Below are 12,031 nucleotides of genomic sequence, written 5' to 3' on the forward strand. Positions count from 1 at the left end.
CATGACCTAGCAGATATCAACATATGTTATAAAACTAGAGCCATTAAAATAATGCAGGATTTATGCAAAGATCTGCAAATATTAATGAAAACAATAGCTGAAATTTTTACTATATGCCTTGTATTGATCTAAGTAACAGGTAACTGTTAACTCACTTAATCCTCACAACAATCACAATGTGAAGTACATACTAGTACTATCTGTATGGAGAGGTTATGTGTCGTGTCTCTCTGGAAATGAATAACGTAAAACAAACTCATTGTGCTACCTTGGTGTGTGGCAGAGGTGGCATTCTAAGACAGTGGGCAAAGACTGGACTGCTCACTAAATGGTGTTAGACACATGGTTTTCCACATGAGAAGACGTAAAATTAGCTTTGGACCTTATACCCTATATATAAATACATTCTAAAGAAACACTGAAAATTATTAGAAGAATATGTACAAAAATATATTGATGACTATATTTATTGATCAGGGTCTGGGCAGAAGACAGCTGGTCACTAAAAAGTGACAACTGAAGAAAGTTAATAACTAGTCTATTTACAAAGTTGTAGGGATAATAAAGGAAAACCAACAGGGATGACAGAGCATTCTGGGGCTGGCCACAACAAACAGTGGTAACTGTTACAGTCTCTCTGCTGAAAGGGAAAGGGAGTGGTGACAGAGACCTGGAGCTGCAGAAAAGGGCCACTCAGCAGAGCTTAACTGACCTTCGCTAAAGGAAAGCAGTAACTGCCAAACCTTCACACACAGCAGGGAGGGAAGAAGGTAGGAATCTAGATACCAAGACTTTCCCCACTTCCTGTCTTGTGGTCTCCCACAGATGCCTTCCACTGGCCAAACCCACCTGGGAAGTCGAGGTGAAGGGAGCCCAGCTTACAGTCTATAGAGGTGGCTTTTGAGAGCACAGAGTGGAGAAAGGTGGAGGGGAATTAGGAAGGTCAAAAAGTGAATACCCGACCCAGTGACTGCAAAGAGAGGGCTTCTTGGGATAAGGCATAAAAGAAAACAACTCTTAGAGGAAAAGATTGACAAATTTGACTATGGTCAAATTTAAGACTTGTTTGCCAATTCAGTTTAAATGGCAAATGTCAGATTGAAAGAAAATAGTTGAAAATTCATACTCTGACATATATATGTATGTGTAGGTGTGTGTGTGTGTACCAAATGTGGGCAGGTATGTGAAGAAAGGCCTCTCATACACTGCTGATGAATTGGTACAACCATTACAGGGAGAGTAATTGGGCAATAAAAAGTAATGCTAAAATTATGAATACCTATAATCCAGCAATTCTTCCTCTAAAAATATTGTCCAGGTAAATTCTTGCAAATGTGCTCCAGGAAGCCATATTTTAAGATTATTCATTGTAGTGCTTTTTAATTGTAAGAGAAAAAAGTTAAAAGAACTAAACGTTACTCAGAGGGAATGAAATTGTGGTCTAGTCATGTAATAAAATATAACCTAGCCGTTAAAATTCATGAGCAATACATCCACTTTTGACAATAGGATAGATTAAAAATAGGTTGAGTGAAAAAAAAAACTGAGTTGAAGAGAGCTTTAAAGCAGTATGGTAGCATTTATACAAAAAATTAAAAACAAAAATAATATACTGCAAATGCATATATAACAAAAACCTAAAATATTGACTTGAAGGATGTGTCACATTTTTTTAAAGTGTTAGGCTCTGGAGGATGTGAGGAATATGGATCTGGGAAGGAAGAATTTAAAGTACTTCAATTTATTTATAATATTGTATTTATAATATTGTATTTATAATGTGCAAAACCCCACAAAAATGAATAGGACTGAGAATACTACAATGTTAATAGGCAGTGAATCTGGAGGGTGGCACTTTGGGCAATATTTTTCCTACTCTTTAGATTTTTCTCCATTTTTCCAATTTTATAAAACAACTAAGTATTGCCTTTATAATCACATCCCCCCCCCCATTTTTTAAAACCATCCTTGTTATAGGAACAATCATGGCAGCTCCATGTTAGATAAAACACTGGGTGGCAGTCAGCATGGAATATGAGGAAGTCCTGGTCATCCATACCTAGGGCTCTTCTCTAGTCAGGTAAAAGCCACCATGGCCTTGAGGACAGATAATTTAAGATGTTTTTGACTTCAGCAATGCTTATAATTCTCCCCTTATTTTGTACTCAGCATACTGAGAAAAGAGCAAGTAGAGTCATGATTTTCATTAGAATTTTCCCAGGGTCACATCCAGGTTAATGAAATATATGGATGAATCACCACCAGTGATTATGTAAATATTTAATGCATGAGGTCTGTTTTTAGGCATGTTCAAAAATAAAGCTTTCTGCTACTCTTCCTAAATTTATTTTGCTCTATTTTTTCCTCCTTTCAAAATCTTCTCACTCTATCCACAATGAGATCTCTTAAACTACTTCCTCCTTTTTTTCATGCCTTCTTTCTCATTCATCATTTTTAAACCAATCAAGCCAAAATCAGCATGTCACAATGTGAGTAGCATAGGATTTGAAATTGAAAACTGTGGGTTACAGGCTTCACTTCTAATAATTTGCATGCTTTCAGCAAATGACTCTCTTTCTGAGCCTCAGTTTAACTCTGAATTGAAAATTGTATCACCTAGATTGCAGATGAATGACCTCACCTGAATAATCAGATCACAGGTGTTCATGTGATTTATAAACTATAAAATGTCAAAAAAAAAGGGTTTACCAGCTTTCTTGAACTACCTCCGTACATCTCCAGCATTTAACCAAAGTGTGAGGAGGGAGAAAGGGTCTTGCCATATCCTTCGAGGACTCAGCAAACTACTAATCAATCTGTGAGAATGCACACAGGACATGCTGCTCCTCAGATGATCTGCAACCACATAAATTCTGGAGAGGAAGACCGCAGACCAGTGATTCTTCCATTGGACTTCTTGCCCCAAGCCCCATACATTCAATCACATACTGCCTCATTCCAAATCAAAAGAAAATAGACAGCATTAATAGTCATTCACACACTCAATTTAATAAAGCATTTTAGTATGCTTCAGGCACCGTTAGAGGCCCAGCACTGAGCACATGGATGAATAGATGAATACTCTTTTCCTTGTGGAAGGAAAGTGGCAATAAACGAAACCAATGCAGAAATTGTGTAGACTATTGGAAAGCTATGTGTGCTATGGAGAGTAATGAGGCAGGGCCAAGGGCAAGGGAGGAAAGGGTTGAGCTGAGCCTTTAAACAGGGTGCTGTGGAGGCCTGGAGAGGGTGCCTCACAGATCTCCACTGACAGGGAGTGTGTGTTTGTTTCTATTGCTCCCATAAAAAATTACCCCAAACCTTGCAGTGCAAAACAATGTAAACTTACTATCTCATGGTTTGTGTGGGTCAGCAGCATGGGTGGGCTTGTCTGGTTCCTCTCCACTGGATCTCACAGGGTTGAAATTTTGGACCTCACAGGGCAGGCCCAGACTCTTATTTGTGGGCTCTGGAGGAGAATTCGCTTCCCAGGACACTCAGGACTCTGCAGAATCAGTTCCTTGCAGTTGTGGGGCTGAAGTCCTCATTTCCTTGCTGGCCATCAGCAGGAGTTTCTCTCAGCTCATAAAGGCCACAGGCATTCCTGTAACAGCCCAGCAAGCCCCTCATGCTTTGAATTTCTCTGCCCCTTATCTTTCTGTCACAGCTCTGCCTTTAGCCAGAGAAAGTTCTGTGCTTTTAAGGGTTTATGGTATTAGGATGGTACCTAATCTTACTACTTTAAAGTCTCTGACCTTAATTCCATTGGCAAATTCCTTTTTCCTATATAATGTAAAATTTACAGGTTCAGGGATGAGGATGTGGACATCTTTGGGAGAACATTCTGGCTATCACCAAATTCAAGGGCCCCAGATGTGGCACCAAGGCAGGCCCATTCCTGGGACATATAGGACTCCCTGGACAGCTGTCTTTGGTGAGAGAACTCTTTGAGGGCTTCGTGGAACATTCTTGTATGGTAGTCTAGATGCTTCCACCCAACTTTCCTTCCCTGTGCCCTTCATTAGTCAGACTTGAATCACAGAGGTTTCCCCTAATAAAAATCCATGCACATTTAGTCCCATCTAGGTGTTTGCCTCCTGAAGACCTAGACTAACCAAAGTGGCACCACCAGTGGTCCAAGGAAATAAGCCAGTAGTTAAATGAGCATTTGAACCTGGCTCACCCACTGCGCAGAAGCAGGTGGAGCAGATGCTGTCCATGTTGGTTTGTAGATGGGACACAAGTAAGTAGTCTATGACGCAAGGGACTATCCATTACTGAAGATTTAACCTATGGCGACCTGCTACCACATCCTGGTGGGAATGGGAAGGCTATAGCAGTTGTAGTATATAGGCTCTTGTAAAATATTGGGAAAGCAATTGTACCTACAACCACATCAGGACTGATCAGTTACTGCTAAGTTGTACTGACACCATACAGAAGGATAATAACAAAATGAGGCTGTCAGTGGTGTGATGATAGGACTGTTCCATCACTTACAAAGAGGTTTTTATCTCCTGTAGTGGCAGGGCAGACAGAGCTGAAGGAAGGCTGAAGACCTCATTGTTAGAGCTGCAGGGGTGTTAGAAAGCTCGGCCATGGCAGGTCTGCTATGCAGCAGTCAGGGGATCCTGAAACATGTGATGGGGACATCTTTATGGACACTATCCCCTTTCCCCAGGATCTGTGGGATCACAGGCGTAGCCCACTCTTTCTTCATCAAAATTAGCACTTCAGTTTTGCTGGAAGATGCTGCAAAAGCCTCTTACCCACAAGCCAGAGTAGTCTCAGGCACTTCTGCCCTGACATCCTTCTCTCTACTTCCCTCAGGGCTGACTTGGTTCCCTCACTCCCCTCATAGGTGTTTCTCCTAATAAAATCCTCACACACCTGTCCCCACCTTGGTTTCTACTTCATGGAGGATCCAGATGGACAGAGGTGATTGAGGAAGCCTAAGCCAGAAGGTGACATTTGAGCAAAGAGATGGAGGATGTGGAGAGAGCAGACCACAAGGAATCTGGGAAAAGAACATTCCAGGTGAGGGAACAGAAGTAGCAAAAGCCTTGAGAGGAGGTTTCCCTGCTGTACTCAGTGACAACAAGAAGGCCAGTGTAGCTGGGGAGGAAGTGGGGGGATTGGTAGGAGCTGGTGAGGTCAGGGGTTGATAAGTGGGGGGCCTTAACTCCAAGTGAAAAGGGAAGAAACTGCAGGATTATGAGGAAAGGAATAGCATCACCCAGCTTCAGGTTTAAAAGGATCTTTCCTGCAGCTACTTCAGAATTAGATTGGAGAGGGCAGAGGTGGCAGCAGAATTATCAGTTGAAAGACTATTATCTTAAGATCCAGTTTGGATGACGGAAATGGCCTAGGGTCAAAATGGTGGGACCAATAAGTATCTGGATGTATTCTGAATGGAGAGGCAACCAAATTGATGAAGGACAGGGTGTGGGATATGAGAGATAAAACAGTAACAAGAATGGAGGTGCTAGTAATGAAACAGAGAGGAGCAGTTGCAGCTGGCATAAGGAGACAATTGGGAATTTGGGACATATTAAGTTTGAGATATTTATTCAGCATGTACGTGGAGAGGTCAAGAGGCAGTGAGCATATAAGCCTGGTGTTTAGGGCAGAAGTCTGGGCTGGGGACATAAATTTGGGAGTTGTAAGCAGCAAGATTATATTTAAGGCCATGAAACTAAATGAGCTCACCAGGGAATGATTATGGATAGCAAAACAGTGTAGTTAATAAAATCATATATAAACAAGTGAACTCATCTTACTTACACCTGGATGTCAATGTTAAAAAAAAAATACCAAAACAACTGTATGTTTTTCTCTGTATTTGAGTTTCTGATGCAAATTCTAAACCTGTTCTACTGTACATTTTTGCCTAAGAACCAGTAAAATAAGCTGTTACATCTAGTTTTCTTGATTGATTAATAAAATGAAGAACCAGAGATGTTTGGGAATAAGTAAAAAAGATTTTTACATAATTATTCAACCTACAGAAATAAAAACTAATGTTAGGGCTGGAGGCCAATTTGCTTATTAAGTTCATTTCTCTTTATATTTTATACCTGAATTACACTCATCAGTATTTTCCATTCTCTTCTATCTCTGCTGCATTGACTAAAAATCTATTTTCTTTATGCTATATATTTTAAAATTGTGTTAACTATTTTGAATCAAATAGTTTTCACTGAGTTCTTGCAGAGCAATTTCCCTCATATTCTTCACCGAACAATACAAAGGAAACTTATTTATTTCCATTACTTGAGCAAAGATTTACCCAGCGAGTATACTCACCGCACACTGCAGGGGACCCTAGAAATGCATAGCTAAGGGCTTGCTTCAGAATTGCTCTTGCTCATCTTCCCTTAGTTCCTTCACAATAGAACCGATAATGCCTTGGGTGCAGCACCTTTACAGACCCATGAATGTTCTGGGATAGGGGAAACTTGTCTGTCTTCTTCTCCCTTGTGTTAGGTTCCTAGGCTACTGTAACCAATTCCTATAAACTCAAAACAGTAAAAATTTATTTTCTCACAGTTCTGGAGGTCAAAAGTCTGAAATCAAAGTGTCCGTAGGCCATAATTCCTCTGATGGCTCTTGAGAAGACTACTTCTTTCTTCTTCCAGCCTCTGGTGGCTGCAGGTGTTCTCCAGTTTGTGGCAGCGTCATGCCACACTCTCTTCTTCTGTCTTCATGTAGCTTCTTCCCTCAATGTCTTTGTGTCTCAAATCTTTCTCTCCTTCCCCTTATATGGATACCAGTCATTGGATTCAGGATGGAACAAAACCCCTCACACCAGTCATTTCTTTTCATCATTTTATGTTCCACCTTAGTTTCAATCTATCATTAACTCCTCAAAGTGGTCATAATTCCTCTTTTAAAAAATAACAGCCTAGGACAGAAGGGTTAGTTAGAAAACCTATAGACACTACTTATGCAGTTGGTCCATAGAAGCTATCGTTATATCCCATTCTCTCCCTTTTCTACCACCATTTTATAATTTCTTCATTTTTAACTGCATAGACCACTCTGGTCAATTTTTAATTGCCTGGTGTAAAAACATAGATTTTTATCCCTGAGGACTCTGAGCTTTTGGTTAGCTTGCCTTGGTCAGCTGTGTTTGTGGTAATTACCTGCTTGCTGTTATAATATATATGGCAGCACCAAGAGATGTTTTGGTGACTCTGCCACGGTTCAGGCATACTCCTCCATTGTGTATCAGCACCCTTTGCTTGCCACAATGATCATGGCTGATTGCTTGGTAAACATAATTGCTTTCTGATCTACCAGCAGGAGGATCTCAAAGAGTTGGATGAGAACCCAAATCTGTAGATACTTGCAGAAATCTCTTTCCATTATATTCCACCTCCTCATTCTTTGCTTTTCACCTTCTAGTCAAAGTTTTAAAAAGCTTTTATTTCTTGGTCCTCCCCCATGGCAAAATGAATGGTTGTAATCTCGCTTTAGGTTCAGTGACTGTTGTTTGTGTCCCCTGATGGAAGTATTGTTCACAGCTCACACATGCTCTGTTCATTTTTTTTTTGAGACTTTTAAAATTTATGGATGCTTTCTATTACTATGTCTTCAAGTTCACCAATCTTTCCTTTTGAAATGTCTAATTCACCTTTTTATACAATCTAATGTACTTCCTAAAAATATCCTACATGGTATTATTTTATTTTTAGGAGTTTAATTTGTATGTTTTATATTGGGAAAAAAAGGGTTTACTCTGAGTAAAAGAGGAAAACCTTCAGGGATCTTAAATTCTTATATTCACATATGCCAGCTCATTTTTGTTCTTTCTGATGAGACTAAAATACTTATTTGTTAGGAAAATTTTTCTCAACTTTGTGCATCTAAATTTTGCAATTTTCAATATTTGGCAGAAATGAAAAATTCTCCAATGAGTTTTGAAAATTATTTTATAAGTGTAGAAAAAAACATAATATAAATTTCATTGTTCATTTATATGTTGGTAATCCTTAATGAATCCTTAATCCTTAATGAATTCTTAATGATGATTATAATCAGATTTTAGCAATAAAGTAAATTAAGCTGAGAAATACAGAGTACTTTCACCTATAATATACTTATGTTCTAGAAATATTACATGAAATACTCACAATAACATGTCCTATACTTCCTGCTTTTCCAGGCAAAACAGAAAGGAAATCACATTGTCCTGTGCATAAGGTAGAAAATTACCAGTTGTAACACTTCTGCTTACTTGTATTCCTTTAGTATTTTCTACATTTTATAAAACTCAAGAGTGCTATTTGAAGTTACTGTACACATTGGGGAACTAATAAGAGATGCTTTAATGTAAATATTTGATCTAAAAGAGTGAGAACAAACTAGAACAGTATAGCACACAAGTAAGACCATATAATAAAGAAGAGAAAGTAGACTAGTGAGCCATGATTAGAATGTGATAGTTTCAAATATATAAAAATATGAATAATAAACATAAAACCATGAAATATTCAAACGGTTTTTAAGTAATATTTAGTGATGGTTGTATGATTTATAACATTCTCTCTGATGCAGACACACCACTATCAATGTAGATGAGGTATGTTTTTAAAAAATCTCAAAATAATTTCCCTCAACACCTACTTTCAATAAATATTCTTGCCTCATACATTTTTTCATACTGTGCAGCACAGATACAAAGAAGTGACATTTACTACAATGAAAGAAGCATGCCTCTATATGTGTTAGCACATATATAGTTATTATTAAGCTCTAAGCACTATAGATAGAAACATCTCTGTGACAGGTAAATATTTATTTAAGAAAAATGCTATTTGGGATCTTTTAATTAGTCTAAGAACTTACCTAAATTTGCCAAGGTTATTGCAGGCTGCATGGAAGATGAGTAACTGTGATAATTTGTACTGTAAATATTTGCTTTCAATCTAATAACCACTTTTCCAACCCTTGAAATAACTATAAAAGAATACTAGTTATAATTGCGCATTATTTTTTATACAGAGAAAATAGAGGTAAAATTTATGCTTCTCATCATATATAGGATAACTTTAAACTTTTTTTAGAAATTGAGGTTAAAAAGTCACTGTAATGAGAAATAAAGATGATATCAAAAGGATCAGCCTAATAAAAATGTTGTTCATTTGAAAAATTAGTAAAATACAAACTTATTGTTATATGGAGGAGTAAATAATATTAGATATGACGAAGTATGCATAGCGCTGTATCAAATGAGGTTTAAAAAACATTAAAAACAATTTTATTTCAATTTTGCAAAGCTAAGTGAAATTTATATAACTCTAGAAAAATGTAACTTACCTACAGGAATTCAAGAGGAAATAGAAAATCTGAAAATACACATAGCCATTAAAGAAATGGAATTACTATTTAAAATTCCTTATAGAGAAAATACTAGGTTCAGATTCTTTTATGGATAAGCACCACCATTTTTCAAGAAACCAATTATTTTAATTGTTCACAAGTTTCTAAAACACAGAAAAAGGGGAAACTCCTTTTAGTAGAGGGTAGTATTGCACCTCACCTGTTCCTCTTTCCCTAGATTAAGATAATACATATCCACTATATTCATACAGGTTGCTAATTGACTTTGAACTTGGCTGTGTGAAAATTCCCAGGGAATGCCTGCCTTTCAGCCTCAGTCCTGGAATGGGATGTCAAGTGGAACCCAGTTGTGCACATACTAGGCCAGCTTTCCTGAGGCTGATCTTCAGACTCATGAAAAAGAAACATTTGATGTTGGTCATTCCTTGTTGGGGTTTTTGTAACCAAAACATAAAGTGACTAACACACTTTTCAACTCATTCTATAGGATAGTGTGATCTTGAAATACATACCTGTAGCACAGTAGAATAAGAATATATAGAAAAATTTTATTCATTAATATAAATGCAGAGAAGGGTCAAAGATGGCAGAGGAGTAAGCGAAAGCTACACTCACCTCCTCCCAGGACCAAACTGGAATTACAACTAAATTAAAGAAAAATCAACCTGAATAACCAGAAACACTAGCTGGAGAGAAGTCTTATAACTAAGGACTTACAGAAGAAACCACATCACCGCACCAAGACTGGTACAGAAAGCAGAGGAAGCACAAGAGGGCTACCTGAGCTCCAATAGGTGGCAGCTGAAGTGCCAGAGGGATATCTGAGCAGCTGCGGGATTATACCTGAGAAGTGTGGGGTCTAAACCTCAAGATGGACTCTCCAGCCTAGAGCATTGGAACCAGGAAAGGAACCCAAATAACATCTGGCAAAGCAGCAGGGCTTCTGTCTTCCAGGAAGAGACAACTAGAGACAGAGAGAGCCTCTTAGAGGGCCAACGCATAAAATTTTGTTTTCAGTCACTTGCTCTGGACTCTGGCAGAGGGAAAGCAGAGTGGACTAGAGACATGTGAGGAGAGTCTGGGGTTGGTGGCTCTGGGAAAAGAACTGAAGGAACAGCTGCCAGGATCCCAGTGCTGAGTCATTCTTCATACTGCAGAGATTATCTTTATCAGACAGAGAAATACCCTCTAAGTGGCATTAGCCTGAGGCGAAGCAATAGCCCCTCCTACAGGAATTACTCTCCCCTACCCTGTGGAGCTTAAGTCGGGCTGCTGAAGAGTACAGCTGGAGCCTATTTCAGAGATCAAGGCTAACAGAAAGCTTGCAGGCACAGATCTCTGGAAGCTCTGAGACTTTTGCTGACCCTCCCCTGGACACAGGGCTGGTAAATGTTTGCCTTGGTGAGCAGTTGGGTACTTGATACACACACTCAACCCAGCAGAGGGAGCCACAAGCTGCTGATTGCTAATAGCTCCAAACAGGTTGTCCAGGGCCAGTCACAGCAGTATCTGACAAAGATTGAAACAGAGTCTTTGCAGATCTACCCTTTACATAGAAACAAACACAAAGCAGCAGCCAAAATGAAAGACAAAGAAACAGATCCCAAATGAAAGAACAAGAGAATTCTCCAGAAGAACTAAATGAAATGAGGTAAGCAATTTATTAGATAGAGAATTTAGACTAATGATTGTAAGAATACTCGACAGCATGAAAAAAACATAGAAAACATAAAAAAGGACCTGTCGGAAATAAAGAGTACTATATCTGAAGGAAATAATACACTGGAATGAATACACAGTAGGTTATATGAAGCAGATGATCAAATCAGCAATTTGAAAGACAAGATAGAAAAATACACCTGAGAAGAGCAGCAAAAGTAAAAAGCAGTTTTTAAAAAATGAGGACAACTTAAGAGATCTTTGGGACAACATGAAGGGTAACAGCAACCACATTATTGGAATACCAGAAGGAAGAGAGAATGAGCAAAAGACTGAGAACCTATATGACAGAAAACCTCCCTAATCTGGTGATGAAAAAGATACAGAAGTCCAGGAAGTGTAGAGCGTTCCAAACAAGATGGACCCAAAGAGGCCTATACCGAGACATATCGTAATTAAAATGGCAAAGCTTAAAGACAAGGAGAGAATCCTAAAAACTGCATGAAAAAAGCAGGTAATTGCTTATAAGGGAGCTCCAATTAGACTGTCATCTGATTTCTCAACAGAAATATTTCAGGCCAGAAGGGATTGGCATGAAATTTTTAAGATCATGATAAGCAAGGACCTACAACCAAGGCTACTTTACCCAGCAAGGCTATCATTTAAAATTAAAGGCGAAAAAAAAGGTCTTTCCAGACAAGAAAAAGCTAAATAAGTTTGTTAACACCAAAAGCAGACTGCAACAAATTCTAAAATAATTTAGAATTAAAATAATTTATTTAAAATAAATTCTTAAATTTATCATATCAAACCTTCTCTCTGACCATGGTGCTATGAAACTAGAAATCAATCACAAGAAGAACACTGAAAAATACACAAAGGTGTGGAAGCTAAATAACATGTTATTAAATAATGAATGGGTCTACATTGAGATCTAGGAAGAAATCACAAGATACCTGAAACAAATGAAAATGACAACACAACAACCAAAAATCTATGGGACACTGGAAAAGGAATCCTAAGAGGG

Source organism: Pteronotus mesoamericanus, unplaced genomic scaffold, assembly GCF_021234165.1.
Source record: "Pteronotus mesoamericanus isolate MK-2021 breed Mesoamerican mustached bat unplaced genomic scaffold, CSHL_Meso_final scaffold_54, whole genome shotgun sequence".
Lineage (NCBI taxonomy): Eukaryota > Metazoa > Chordata > Mammalia > Chiroptera > Mormoopidae > Pteronotus > Pteronotus mesoamericanus.